At 40.7% G+C, this 15079-nt stretch overlaps 1 protein-coding gene and 2 pseudogenes across 9 annotated transcripts in view; 1 reads left to right on the forward strand and 2 right to left on the reverse strand.

The window, feature by feature from the left end:
• FANK1 (fibronectin type III and ankyrin repeat domains 1) overlaps window positions 1-15079 on the forward strand; it is a 131802-nt gene that overhangs the window by 52827 nt on the left and 63896 nt on the right. The window lies entirely within an intron of this gene.
• Window positions 5431-5677, reverse strand: LOC112441000 (guanine nucleotide-binding protein G(I)/G(S)/G(O) subunit gamma-10-like; annotated as a pseudogene).
• On the reverse strand, window positions 6926-8002 carry LOC129393254 (small ribosomal subunit protein uS2-like; annotated as a pseudogene).

Below are 15079 nucleotides of genomic sequence, written 5' to 3' on the forward strand. Positions count from 1 at the left end.
ATTAGCCGGGCCCAGTGGTGCACGCCTGTAGTCTTCAGCTACTTGGGAGGCTGAGGTGGGAGAATCACTTGAGCATAGGAGGCAGAGGTTGCAGTGAGCCAAGATTGTGCCACTGCAATCCAGCCTGGGCAACAGAGTAAGACTGTCTCAAAAAAATAAATAAAAAAAAGGGGAAGGAAAATGAATTAAAGGAGGATTTACTTAACTAAAAGACAGTTTTAAAAGAACAACTGCCGACAATCATAACATTAGCAGAAATCACTTTAGCATTTTGTGTTGATTGCTTTGCTCCACCAAGAATATCTGTGAAACACTCATAATGCTCGAAGTTTTTTTTTTTTAATCTTCAACTTTTAAGTTCAGGGGTACATGTGCAGGATGTGTAGGTATGTTACATAGGTGTCATGGTGGTTTGCTGCACAGATCAACCCATCACCTAGGCATTAAGTCTAGCATCCATTAGCTATTCTTCCTGATGCTCTCCCTCCCCACCCACCTCCCCGACAGACCCCAGTGTGTGTTGGTCCCCCCCATGTGACCATGTGTTCTCATCATTCAGCTCATAAGTGAGAACATGTGGTGTTTGGTTTTCTGTTCCTGCATTAGTTTGCTGAGGATAATGGCTTCCAGCTCCATCTATGTCCCTGCAAAGGATATGATCTCGTTCCTTTTTATGGCTGCATAGTTGTAACATCAAAGTTGATGCATCTTATTATTGTGATCTTTTCAGACAGGGTCTTGCTGTTTCACCCAGGCTGGAGTGCAGTGGTGCGATCATGACTCACTGCAGCCTTGACCTCCCAGGCTCAAGAGATCCTCCCACCTCAGCCTCCCAAGTAGCTGGGACTACAGGTGTATGCCACCACACCCAGCTAACTTTTGTCGAAGCAGATTTTTGCCATGTTTCTCAGTCTGTTCTCAAACTCCGAGGCTCAAGCAATTCTCATGCCTCGCCCTCTCAAAGTGCTGGGATTACAGGTGTGAGCCACTGTGCCTGGCCCCATCTTATTTTTAAATGAAGTTTTAATAAGATCTCAGTTGTATGCTTCATCTCAAGTGATTATTCAGCTCCAAAACCAATCAAGTTCCTTCCAAGTACAAAAGAATCTATGTTCTAAGGCAGTGGAAGGAAGCAGGGTTGGGGCGGATATATCATGTTCAAGGAAAATGAAAAGAACTTAACGTTTTGAAAGACTTCTAGTCAAAGGAACTATGACTCATTATCCTGGATGTGATGGGAGGTGGGGGGCATTTAAGCCCACATTCCCACTTCCATTTTAAAGTCAGAATCAGGAGGAAAATGGGGATTGAGAGAAAGAATTTTGCTGTATCACAGTTTGGCTGAAAGGCGTTCTGCCTAGCAAGGATGCAGGTGATTTACACACGCTCTACTCTTGAAGCTTAAACCAGTACTTCTATGATACATTTTTTTTTGGCGGGGGGGTGGGGGGTGGTGGGGGTAAAGGGAGGAAACAACCAGGATGAGGATTGAATATATTTGAAAGGAGATTCAAAGTGATGTTTATTGAGCACTTCACTTTGGAAAAGCAAAAAATCAAAGGCTGTCTTAAAGATTGTACAGAAAATATGATTTTTTGGAGATATCCCTTGCCTCCTAGCTCTAATATTAAGCCTCCAAATATAATGCGAGTTATATTGGTATAGAAAATGGGAAGGAGCAGGCAGATTTATTATGTATGAGCATGAATAATTTTTATCTTTATTGCTTTCCCACTTCAGATCAAGTTGGAATTTTTGACTTTTCACCAAAGATTCTTTGGTTTTACAGAAAATATACCACAGGTACATGAAATGTAATATATTTATTGTATAGGTTTTTAATAGTAGAAAGTAATTTTAAAGTTAGGCAGTTTAAAATTAAAATTATAGTTTAGTGGTCATAAGAGTTAGATCATTGTGTGGTAACCTGTGAGTGTGTTTATTTAGCAATGATGGTGACCATGAAGGGACTCGCTCAGGCCATTTAGGAGAATATCTGACAAGCCAGAAGGAAGATGGTTTTAATAACGAGGAAAAACATAAAACTCATTATAGATTTGTATAATAAGGGCGAGTTCGGGGTAGTATAGGCTTCTAATGTACAGTGACAGTCTCGCTCTGTCGTCCAGGCAGGAGTGCAATGGCGCGATCTCGGCTCACTGCAACCTCCCCATCACCCTCCCGGGTTCAAGCGATTCTCCTGCCTCAGCCTCCCGAATAGCTAGCCGGGACTACAGGTGTGTGCCAGCACACCCAGCTAATTTTTTCTATTTTTAGTAGAGACGGGGTTTCACCATGTTAGCCAGGATGGTCACGATCTCCTGACCTTGTGATCTGCCTGCCTTGGCCTCCCAAAGTGCTGGGATTACAGGCATGAGCCACCGCACCTGGCTTACCGTAGACATCTTTAACATATCACAGTCTTCCTTCAAATAATACCCCACTGCTTGATGTTATGCACAAGAACCTCACAACAGTATTCTTCCAGGCCCCAGACTCTGTGCTGTTGTTAGCCTCTATGTTGCTTTTGCATATCCTATTAACCTCACAAAACGTTGTTATTTTTGTTGTAGGCAGACAACATATTTTATATTTACCCACATACTTGCCTTTGTTAGGGCTCTTTGTTACTTTGTGTAGATCCATATTTGTATCTTGTATGGTTTCTCTTCTGCCTGAGGAACTTCCTTTAACATTTTGTATGGTTCAGGTGTATTAGCGATGAGCTCTCTCAGCTTGGTTTATGTTAAGCTTTTATTTTGCCTTTATTTTTATTTTTTTGAGACGGAGTCTTGCTCTGTTGCCCAGGCTGGAGTGTGCTGGCGTGATCTCCACTCACTGCAACCTCCATCTCTCAAATTCAAGCAATTCTCATGCCTCAGCCTCCCAAGAAGCTGGGACTACAGGCACCCGGCACCACACCTGGCTGATTTTTGTACTTTTAGTAGAGATGGGATTTCACCATGTTGTCCAGGCTGGTCGCAAACTCCTGACCTCAGGTAATCCATTCGCCTTGGCCTCCCAAAGTGCTGAGGTTATAGGCGTGAGCCACCATGCCCGGCCTTGCCTTTATTTTTTAAAGATAATGTCACTAGGTAAAGAGTTCTAGTTTGACACATTTTCCTTCTGAGTACTTTTTTTTTTAATATTTAAAAAATTGGTTTCTTTTACATTTTTAATTGACTTTTTTGGTCCATATTTATGGGGTATATAGTGATGTTTTGGTGCATAAAGTGTACAGTGATCGCATCAGGGTAATTAGCATATCGTCTAGAACATTATTTTGGGAGGGTGAACATTAAATATTCTCTTTCTAGCTATTTGAAACTATGTATTACTGTTAACTATAGTCATTCTACAGTACTGTAGAACTCTAGAACTAATTCCTCCTATCTAGCTGTAATTTTGTATCCTTTAGCAAACCTCTTCCTATCTCTCTGCTCCCTTTACCCTTCCCAGCCTCTAGTATCCTCTGTTCTCTTTTTTACTTCTGTGTGATCAACGTTTTTTTTTTTAGCTTCTGTATTAGTCTGTTTTCACATTGCTATGAAGAACTGCCCTAGACTGGGTAATTTAAAAAGAGGCTTAGTTGATTCATAGTTCTGCATGGCTGAAGAGGCCTCAGGAAACTTACAATCAGGGTGAAAGAGGAAGCAGGCATGTCTTACGGGGTTTCGCCATGTTGGCCAGGCTAGGTCTCGAACTCCTGGTCTCAAGTGATTGGCCAGCCTTGGCCTCCTAAGGTGCTGGGATTACAGGCATGAGCCACCATGCCAAGCCTTTTGTAGTTTTTTGAGGAACCTCCATACTGTTTTCCGTAGCGGCTATACTACTTTACATTCCCACCAAGAGTGTTTAAGAGTTCCCTTTTCTTTACGTCCTCACTAGCATTTGTTGTTTTGTCTTTTGATAATAGCCATCCTGCAGTGAGATGATACCTCACTGTGATTTAGAGTTGCATTTCCCTTTATAATTAGTAATGTTGAGCATTTAAAAAATATATTTCTTGGCCATTTGTCTTCTTTTGAGAAATGTCTGTAGATCATTTGCCTATATTTAAGTTGCATAGTTTGAGAATACAAACAAATGGAAAGACATCCCATGCTCATGGATCAGAAGAATTAATTTTTTTTGAATTAAGCAGAAATTTTATTTCCAAGCTCTTTAAAGATTATTGCAAACACAAAGCTGTCTTCTAAAAGTCCCAAATCAAATCAAAGGCACAGCATCAAAATAAATAAAACGCTTGTGACATTAAGAATTATTTTAGGTTGTAGTATTTACATGACTTTGTTTTTAACTATTTACAACGTTCTTCGAGTCATATTTAAACATTTCTTAAGACATGAAATAGGCCGAGCATGGTGGCTCATGCCTGTAATCCCAGCACTTTGGGAGGCCAAGGTGTGTGGATTGCTTGAGGTCAGGAGTTCGAGACCAGCCTGGCCAACATGGTAAAACCCTGCCTCTACTAAAAATCCACACACACACACAAATTAGCTGGGCATTATGGCATGTACCTGTAATCACATATCACAGTTACTTGGGAGGCTGAGGCAGGGGAGTTGTTTGAACCCGGGAGGCTGAGGTTACAAGGAACTGAGATCATGCCACTGCACTCCAGCCTGAGTGACAGAGTGAGACTCTGTCTCAAAAAAAAAAAAAACAAAAAAAGATACGAAATAATGTATTTAGGTACAACCACAACTACAAGCAGAAAAACGTAAGAATACAAAGACTGAATCTGCTTCATCTAATCTATATATATGATGGGGCAACCTAATGCCCAACATAAAATTAATCTTTCTGGATGAGCTAAGAAACAGCTCCCACGTTAAGTGTTAAAAAATGAAGCAACCTTCTCATTTGGAAAAATCAAGGCATCAGTTAATTAGTAAAGCCTACTCTTTTTCCCAGCAATTTGTACTTTCTTGCCTTCATTTAGAAATTGTAAATTCATGAGCAGAACACATTTTGTATAATTTGGTATAAAAATATTTGTCAGGAGCAACAGATAACAAATATTCAATTTTTTAAATAAAATGTTTTCCTTCCTAAATGTAAACATCCAGTAAATATACATGATATTCTAGGTATAGAAACATCAGTAATTCACTTATGAAAGAGGTACATTTTGACTTATCTGGTGGTAAGGTTTTTGTCTTACATATAAAGCACTTCACCAAAAACAAACAAACAAAAAACCCAGACTGTTATTATTTAGAGCTATATTTCTTCTCCCAGTTTCCTCAGTTGAGTAGAAACTCACCAATTTCTGTAGAATTTTGGTTATAGGACAAGGCTACAGGAAAGGTCTGAAATAACTAAATGTCACTTGACTAGGGAAAAGCCTTCTCTTGAGGCTTGGAGGCAGTCACTTATCACTTCTTGCTTGAAGGCATTCCTCTGCAGACTTCTTTCCTAGAGTCTTCAGGGTAAAGCACAGGATCTGGACTCCAGGAGGGGGTTACTTCCTGCTGAAACACTGACCAGCAGGGCATCCTTTCAGGCATTCTGCATGCAGTACTGTTGCAGCTCTGCAGCTGCCTGAGAGACCTTGATCCTCTCCACGCCGACCTGCAGCTTGAGCTGCTCCACCAGGCGCTGCAGGGCACTCTTGCTGGCCCTGGAAGACATGGTAGCAGCAGTGCACTTCAAGGGCGGTTGAGCCACGCTAGGCGGGTCAGCCCTGCCAGGCCCTGAGCGTGGGCACTGCCAATATTGTTGAAAGGACCATACTATCCAAAGCAATCTACAGGTTCAATGCAATCTTTTGAGATGGAGTCTCGCTCTGTTGCCCAGGCTGGAGTGCAGTGGTGCGATCTTGGCTCACTGCAAGCTCCACCTCCCGGGTTCATGTCATTCTTCTGCCTCAGCCTCCAAAGTAGCTGGGACTACAGGCGCCCACCACCATGCCCAGCTAATTTTTTTTGTATTTTTAGTAGAGACAGGGTTTCACTGTGTTAGCCAGGATGGTCTCGATCTCCTGACCTTGTGATCCGCCCACCTCGGCCGGTGAGCCACTGTGCCCTGGCCTCAATGCAGTCTTTATCAAAATACCAATGACATTCTTCATAGAAATAAAAAAAATCTTAAAATTTATATTGAACTACAAAAGACTCCCAATAGCCAAAGCAATCCTGAGCAAAAAGAAAGCTGGAGGTATACACTGTCAGACTTCAAAATATACTACAAAGCTGTAGTAACGGAGACAGCATGGTACTGTCATAAAAACAGACACATAGACTAATGGAACAGAATAGACCACGCAGAAAGTAATGTATTCATCTACAGCCAACTGCTTTTTAAAAATTTTTTGTTTTTTGAGACAGTGTCTCACTCCATCTCCCAGGCTGGAGTGCAATGGCATGATCATGGCTCACTGTAACCTTTACCTCCTGGGCTTAAGAAATCCTCATACTTCAGCCTCCTGAGTAGCAGGGACTACAGGTACGTGCAACCATGCCTAGCTAACTTTAAAAAATTTTCTGTGGAGACAGAGTCTCTCTATATTGTGTAGGCTGGTCTTGAAACCCCTGGGCTCAAATGATTCTCCTGCCTTAGCCTCCCAAAGTGCTGGGATTACAGGCATGAGCCACCACGCCTGGCTACCAACTGATTTTTGACAAAGGCAGCAAGAATACTCACTGGGGAAAGGATAATCTCTTCAATAAGTGATGCTGGGAAAACTAGATATCCATAGGCAGAAGAATGACAATAGACCCTCACCTCTCACCCTATATGAAAATAAACTCAAAATGGATCAAAGACCTAAATGTAAGATCTGAAACCATAAAACTACTACAAGAAAACATAGGGGGAAACCCTTCAGGACATTGGTCTGGGAAAATATTTTATGAATAAGACCTCAAAAGCAGTCAACAAATCACTTGAGCTCGGGAGTTTAAGACCAGCCTAGGCAACATAGTGAGACCCTGTCTTTTTTTTTTTTTTTTAAGAAACTGATGTTTATTTTCCATCAACCATTTTTCCATGCTGCTTAAGAGCCTATGCAAGAACAGCTTAAGACCAGTCAGTGGTTGCTCCTACCCATTCAGTGGCCTGAGCAGTGGGAGCTGCAGACCAGTCTTCCGTGGCAGGCTGAGCTCTCCAGTCTTCAGTAGGGAATTGCTGAATAGGCACAGAGGGCACCTATACACCTTCAGACCAGTCTGCAACCTCAGGCTGAGTAGCAGTGAACTCAGGAGCTGGAGCAGTCCATTCACCCTGAAATTCCTCCTTGGTCACTGCCTTCTCAGCAGCAGCCTGCTCTTCTTTTTCAATCTCTTCAGGATCTCTGTAGAAGTACAGATCAGGCATGACCTCCCATGGGTGTTCACGGTAAATGGTGCCACGCATGCGCAGAACTTCCCGAGCCAGCATCCACCACATCAAACCCACTGAGTGAGCTCCCTTGTTGTTGCATGGGATGGCAATGTCCACATAGCGCAGAGGAGAATCTGTGTTACACAGCGCAATAGTAGGTAGGTTAACATAAGATGCCTCCGTGAGAGGCTGGTGGTCAGCCCTGGGGTCAGTAACCACAAGAAGCCGTGGCTCCCGGAAGGCTGCCTGGATCTGGTTAGTGAAGGTTCCAGGAGTGAAGCGGCCAGCAATTGGAGTGGCTCCAGTGGCAGCAGCAAACTTCAGCACAGCCCTCTGGCCAGTATTCCTGGAGGATATAACACTGACATCAGCAGGGTTTTCAATGGCAACAATAGCACGAGCTGCCAGCAGAAGCTTCTCCCATGTCCTCTTCAGATTTATGATATAGATGCCATCACTTTTCCTTTTATAGATGTACTATTCCATCTGGAAGTCAAGATTGGTGCCACCTAAGTGGGTTCCTGCTGCAAGGAACTTAAGGACATGCTCCTCCTTCATTTGCAGGACATCAAGGGCTCCGGACATTGTGAAAGTTTCCCTTTAAGTTACGACGGGAATCCAGAACAACGCCGTATGGACCCCTCTGCAGGTAGCGCGGAAAAGCGAGACCCTGTCTTTTCAAAAAATAAAAGTTAGCCAGATGTGATGGTATGTACCTGTAGTCCCAGCTACTCGGGAAGCTCAGGCAGGTGGATCACTTGAGTCCAGCAATCCAAGGCTGCAGTGAGCTACTATCAAACTACTGCCCCCTAGCCTGGGTGACAGAGCAGAAGCTTGCCTCTAAAAAACAAAAGCACAGGCAACAAAAGCAAAAATAAACAAATGAGATTACATCAAACAAAAAAGCTTCTGCACAGCAAAGGAAACAATAAACACAGTGAAAGGGCAACCTACAGAATGGGAGAAAATATTTGCAAGCTATTCATCTGATGGGATTAATATCCAGAATATCCAAGGAGCTCGAACATCTCAACAGCAAAAAACAATCTGAATACTTTAAAGGCATCTCTACTCTGCTGTCAGCTTACATGCTTCTGAAGAGAGGTCTGCTGTCTTTCTTTGTTTTTCTGTAGACCCCCTTGCACCCACCATAGCTGCTTCTAAGATTTTCCACTGAATCCTAGCAATTACATTAGAATGCTACTTGGCATAGTTTTCTTAAGTTTATTCTGCTTGGGGTTGTTGAGGTTCTTGGATTTGTGGGTTTATGCTTTTCATCAAATTTAGGAAATTTGGACCATTATTTCAAACATTTTGTTTCTTGTTTCTCGTCTCTTCCTTGGACTACAATTACACATATGTTAGACTGCTTGATATTGTCCTTTAGGTCACTGGTGCTCTTAATTTATTCTCAGTCATTTTTTCTGTCTCCTTTGTTTTGTCAGTTTTTAAAATTGCTATTTCTTTTCATTGATACAGTTTTCTGCCAAGTATAACCTGCTGTTAATTCCATTTTTCAATTTTGTATTTTTTATTTTTAACAGTTCTAAGTTTTTAAAATATTACAATGCTCATGTTTTTATCTTCTCGAAGACAGTGTACTGACAGGATAATGTATTTGTTTACTAATTCTATCATAGATGTCATTTCTGGGTTTATTTCTCTTGATTTTTTTCTTTCTGTTACTGTTATTTCGTTTCCTTGCATATTGGTGATTTTTAAAAAATTTATTTTTTTAAAAATTTTAGATTTATAAAGTACAAATATATTTCTCAGAATTCTCACATAATTTGCACCCATTTTCCCCTATTATTAACATTTTACATGAATATGGTGCATTTGTTGCAAATAATGAACCAATGTTGATACATTATTATTATTACTGTGTTTTCTTTTTTTTTTTTTTCAGATGGAGTCTTGCTCTGTCGCCCAGGCTGGAGTGCAGTGGTGTGTGATCTCCACTCACTGCAACCTCTGTCTCCTGGGTTCAAGCGATTCTGCCTCAGCCTCCTGAGTAGCTGGGATTACAGGTGCCCACCACCATGCCCGGCTAATTTTTGTATTTTTAGTAGAGACGAGGTTTCACCATGTTGGCCAGGCTGGTCTCAAACTCCTGACCTCAGGTGATCCACCTGCCTCCGTCTCCCAAAGTGTTGGGATTACAGGTGTGAGCCACCACGCCCAACTGATACATTATTATTGACCAAAGTCCATACTTTATTCAGATTTCCTTAGTTTTTACCCAGTGTCTCTTTCCTCTTTTATCCCATCCAGAATACTGCATTATATTTAGTTGTCATGTCTCTTGAAGTTCCACTTGGCTGTCAGTTTCTCATGCTCTTCTTGTTTTTGATAATGTTTACAATTTTGAGAAGTGCTGCTCAGGTATTTTGCAAATGTCTCTCAATTGGAATTTTTCTGTTTTTTTTTCTCATAGATGGATTTTATAGATTTTTTGGGAGGACAATCAGAGGTAAAAATGAGATTTTCGTTACCTCAAATTAAGAATATATACTATCCACATGACTTAACTACTGTTGATTTTTGAGACGGAGTCTCGCTCTGTCACCTAGGCTAGAAGGCAGTGGCGCAATCTTGGCTCACTGCAACTTCCACCTCCCAGGTTCAAACAATTCTCCTGCTTCAGCCTCCTGAGTAGCTGGGACTATAGGCGCCTGCCACCACGCCCGGCTAATTTTTGTTTTTTTAGTAGAGATGGGGTTTCACCATATTGGCCAGGCTGGTCTCGAACTCCTGACCTTGTGATTCAACTGCCTCAGCTTCCCAAAGTGCTGGGATTACAGGTATGAGCCACGGTGCCCGGCCATACTGTTGATTATTTAATCATCTGGCTGAGGTAGTGTTCGTCAGGTTTGTCCATCGCAAAGTGACGCTTTCCCCCTTCCTTTCCATATGCTTTTTGGAAGTCTCTATATGCAACCACACTTCAGGAGTGAGGAGTTACGCTGTAGCTCCTTGAGGGCAGATGATCTACATGAGTTATTTGCATATGAGTTTTGCCTCTTGTCCTGTGTTTGTTTATTCACTCATTTATTTACATCAGTATGGACTGAGGAGTATTTTTTATACTTTCAGTTATAATCCAGTGCTGTTTAATTTGTTATTCAAATGTTCCAGTTTTGGTCATTAGAAGTTTTTTCAGTTTCTTGTTTCTCCTGTGTCCCTTTGGCATACCTCTTCTATAGTGGGATGGGCTTTTTTTTTTTTTAAAAAAAAACAAACAAAGAAAAAACATTAACTTACATTTTGGCACAATAAGATGTTCTAGACTAATTTTGTATAATTTCCTGCCCCCAGTCTGGAATCAGCTATTTCTCAAAGGAGTTCTGGGAAATGTATTAGTGTCTGCTTACCTGTTTATACAAATATACCTGCAAATATTTGTTTATGTGAGTTAAACTAAAAGTGAGTCCAATTGATGTCCCCAACTGTAATTCATTACCACATGGATCATTCTAGCCGCCTTCCCTTGCTTATAGGTAAACTCCTACTCCAACAGAGAAATCTGGCTTTCATCATCTGCCATTAATTTACTTAGTTGTTCATTTCCTGTATACATGCACAGCAATTTCAGAATTGTTAAGCTGTATCTCTGGGAAATATGTTATCAACTAGAGTACGGTGCTTATGTCCGGTTTCCTTTGCTTTTAGTCTCAGAAACTGCACTCATTGCCAGAGTTATTTAGGGCAAAACCCTTTCCCCTCACCCCTTCAATAAAGTTGTTTCATCCATTCGTAATACAGCTAAATTATATACAGTTTTGTTAGTCATCTGTATCTTGATATTTCTTGTATCATCAACATGTCATAGTCTGCATTCTAACTTGGGATTCCCCAGCTTCCTAAATGCTTCTCTAAACTTTGCAACACTAAATTTCATTATTTGCACTGTGAAGTTCTATAGACTTTCACAAATGCAGTGTCATATAGCCACCATTCTAGTACCATGAAGAATAGTGGCCAGGTGCAGTGGCTCACGCCTGTAATCCCAGCACTTTGGGAGGCTGAGGCACGTGGATCACAAGGTCAAGAGTTCGAGACCAGCCCGGCCAAGATGGTGAAATCCTGACTCTACTAAAAATACAAAAATCAGGTGCAGTGGCGGGCACCTGTAATGCCAGCTACTCGGTCGGGAGGCTGAGGCAGGAGAATCACTTGAACCTGGGAGGTAGAGGTTGCAGTGAGCTGAGATTGCATCACTGCACTCTAGCCTGGGTGACAGAGCAAGGCTTTGTCTCAAAAAAAAAAAAAGTAGTTTTACTGCTTGAATAAAATCCTCCATCTGTCACCTATTCAACCCTTCTTCCCTCTTCTTAAGCTCCTGATAACCACTGTTCTTTTTACTGTTTCCATAGTTTTACCTATTCCAGAGTGGTATATAGTTGGGAAAATACAGATGTACCTTTACAGACTAGCTTCGTTCACTTAGAAATATGTATTTAAGTTTCCTCTGTGACTTTTCATGGCTTGACAGCTCACTTTTTATCACTGAATAACAAATATTCCATTGTAAAAATACCAGTTTCTCCATTCACTTATCGAAGGACCTATTGCTTCTAGTGTTTGGCCTTATAAATAAAGGTGTTGTAAATATTCATGTACAAGTTTTAAAATAAACTGGGCAGCTACCTAGGTGCATGATTGCCGAATCCCATGATAAGACTGTGTTTAACTTTGTAAGAAACTTCCGAAGTGGCTGTACCATTTTGCAGTCCCAACAGCAATGAATGGGAGTTCCTGCTGCTCTGCATCTTTGCTGGACTTTGGTATTGTTAGGCTTTTGAATTACAGCCATTCTAATATGTGTATGCTGGCATCATCTTTTAATTTGCAATTCCCTAATTACATTTGATGATGAGAATCTCTCAGTATGCTTATTTGCCATCTGTACATCTTTGGTAAGGTGTTTATTTTGATCTTAATTTCTTAATGGGGCTTTTTTTTCTTATTGTTGGGTTTTAAGAATTCGTCGTATATTTTGGATACTAGTCTTTTATCAGGTATATTTTGCAAATATTTGCAAAATGCCCTCGTTTTTAAAATTGGTAAATGCATTTATTTCATTCTTGTTCCCAAAGGGAATTTTGGCTGAGTACATAGTTCTCTGAACAGCTCCTTTTCTCTTCTGTCTGCAGATCGTACTGTATTACTGTCTAGTCTGCATTGTCATCATTGAGGACTCTGTCATTCTGACATTTTTCTGTAGATGATGTGTGTGTGCTCTCTAGTTTTTGGGATCATATTATTGCCTTTGATGTTCTGCTGTTTCCTTTTTATGTGTCCAGGCATGTTTATCTTAATTGGGATATGTTTTGCTTCCTGGAATTTTGAATTCATATTCATATTTTTAATTAGTTATGACATATTTTCCTTTAAATATTTCCTCTCTTCTGTTCCTTTTATTATTCCTTTCTGGCTCTCTGATTAAATATATGCAAGATCTTCTCATTTTGTTTTTTATACCTCTATTTGTGTTTTCCGTCTTTGTTTTATTTTGGGTAAGTTGGATCAATTCTTCAGATATGTAATTATCTTTTTATTTTTGCCTTATTCGCATTTGATTCACCTACTTTATTTCAACAATTTTTTATTTTAGGAATTTCCGTTTGCTTCTTTCCTCAAATATTTCTAATTCCTAGCTCTTTAATATTCAATTTATAATAGAATCTTCTCTTTCTTTAAAGTTTTGTGCATAGCTCTTGGGTATTCTGAATCTGACACTCCAGACTGTTTGGTTCTTGGAGGGTGTACATCTCTGACTGTAGTTTGCTTGCCTCCCTTTGGGTTTAATCTTTGATCTTAAACTGGGTGGCTAACTTGGTGAGTCCTTCCTTTAGAGAGCATTTGCATCTGCCTCTGGCGGTAGTCAAGGGGCTTATCCAAACCATGATCATATTGGATCCACTGGAGACTTTTGTTCAGAGCAGGAGTCTCAGGTTCAGCTTCTATTTCTTGCTGCTTTCCACGTTCAGTATCCCCACATCATGGCTGCTATATTAACCTGGCCTCATGGTAATCTTATTCCTCCATCTGTGTGCAGATCAGGCCAGCTCTTCTTCTCCACTGCTCTCACTGCCTGCTTCTCTGGTCTGAGTCCTCTCCCTCTCTAGATTCCTTGGCTCCTGTCTTCTGGGTGCTGTTGCAATGGCTTTGGAACATGGAGACACTGGTTTCTGTTCTTTCTGGTTTCTGACTGATCTGAGGTCTGCTCATGTTTTAAATTTTTAATTTGGTGGCAAGAGGGTGTGGGGAGAAAGGGTGGGATGTCCCTGGATGGTTCTTCTACATTTTATGAGAAATACTTCAAAGGATGTGTCCCAGCCGAAGTCTAATTGTTGTAGAGTGGAGAGTCCTTCAGAGTCTGATAGTTTTTGATGACTAAATCTAATCACTTCTCATGACCTGTCATGCTACTCCCTGGTCCTACCTTCATCATATTTGCACGTGGATTACTAAGTTGCCTCCTGTCTGATCTCCCTGCTCCTGCCTTTACCTCACTTTGGTCTATTTTCAATATGGTAGCCAGAGGGATCCTGTTAAAACCTAAATCTGATCATGTTGCTCCTTGGCTCAGAATCCTTCACTTGCTTTCCATAATTTCTTTTTGAGATTTATCTATGCTATTGCATGTACCAATAGTTCATTTTTATTGCAGATTAGTATTTTGTTGTATGGGTATAACGCTATCCATTTATCTGCTGATTGGCATTTGGCATGTTTTTAGGTTTTGGTGATTAAAGCTACTGTGAACATTCATGTACAAGCCTTAGTGTGGACATGCTTCATTCATTTTGGGTAAATACCTAGGAATGGAATTGCTGGTTCATTGGGCAGGTCTGTATTTAACTTTGTTAGAAACTGCCAACAATCTAAAGTGGTTATACAATTTCAGGTTTCCACCCACAGTATATGAGAGTTCCAGTTGTTCCACATCTTCACCAACATTTGGTATTTCCAGTCTTTTTACATTTTAGGCATTCTCAGCATTTCATTGTCATTTTTACTAGCATTTCCGCAATGACTAGTCATCTTACTATATCCTTATTGGCCATTTGTCAATTTTTTGTAAAGGATGATTTCAAATTTTCTGCTCATTTAAAAATTAGGTTGTGGCTGGGTGCGGTGGCTCATGCCTGTAATCCCAGCACTTTGGGAGCCCCAAGCTGGCAGATCACCTGAGGTCAGGAGTTCGAGATCAGCTTGACCAACGTGGAGGAACCCCGTCTCTACTAAAAATACAAAATTAGCTGGGCGTGGTGGCACATGCCTGTAATCCTAGCTACTCGAGAGGCAGAGGCAGAATTGCTTGAACCTGGGAGGCGGAGGTTGCGGTGAGCCAAGATCGTGTCATTGCACTCCAGCCTGGGCAACAAGAGTGGAACTCCTTCCCCACCCCCCCAGAAAAAAAATTGGGTTGTATATCTTCCTGTTAGTTGTAAGCATTTTTAATATATTCTGGAGGTAAGCCTTTTGTTAGACATATGTATCATCAATATTTTTTCCCCACTCTGTGAATTGCCTTTTAATTTTCTTAATGGTGATTTTCAAAGAGTAGAGGTTTTTAATTTATTGAAACTCAATTTATCGAATTATTTTCTTTTGTAGTTAATGTTTTTTGTGTCCTATATATCTTACCCATGATTGTAAACATTTTTTTCTAACATTCTGTGTATTTTGCTCTCAGTAAATATTTGCTGAATGAATAAATTTGTTTTTATCCTACATATGTATA

Source organism: Pan paniscus, chromosome 8 (assembly GCF_029289425.2).
Source record: "Pan paniscus chromosome 8, NHGRI_mPanPan1-v2.0_pri, whole genome shotgun sequence".
NCBI lineage: Eukaryota > Metazoa > Chordata > Mammalia > Primates > Hominidae > Pan > Pan paniscus.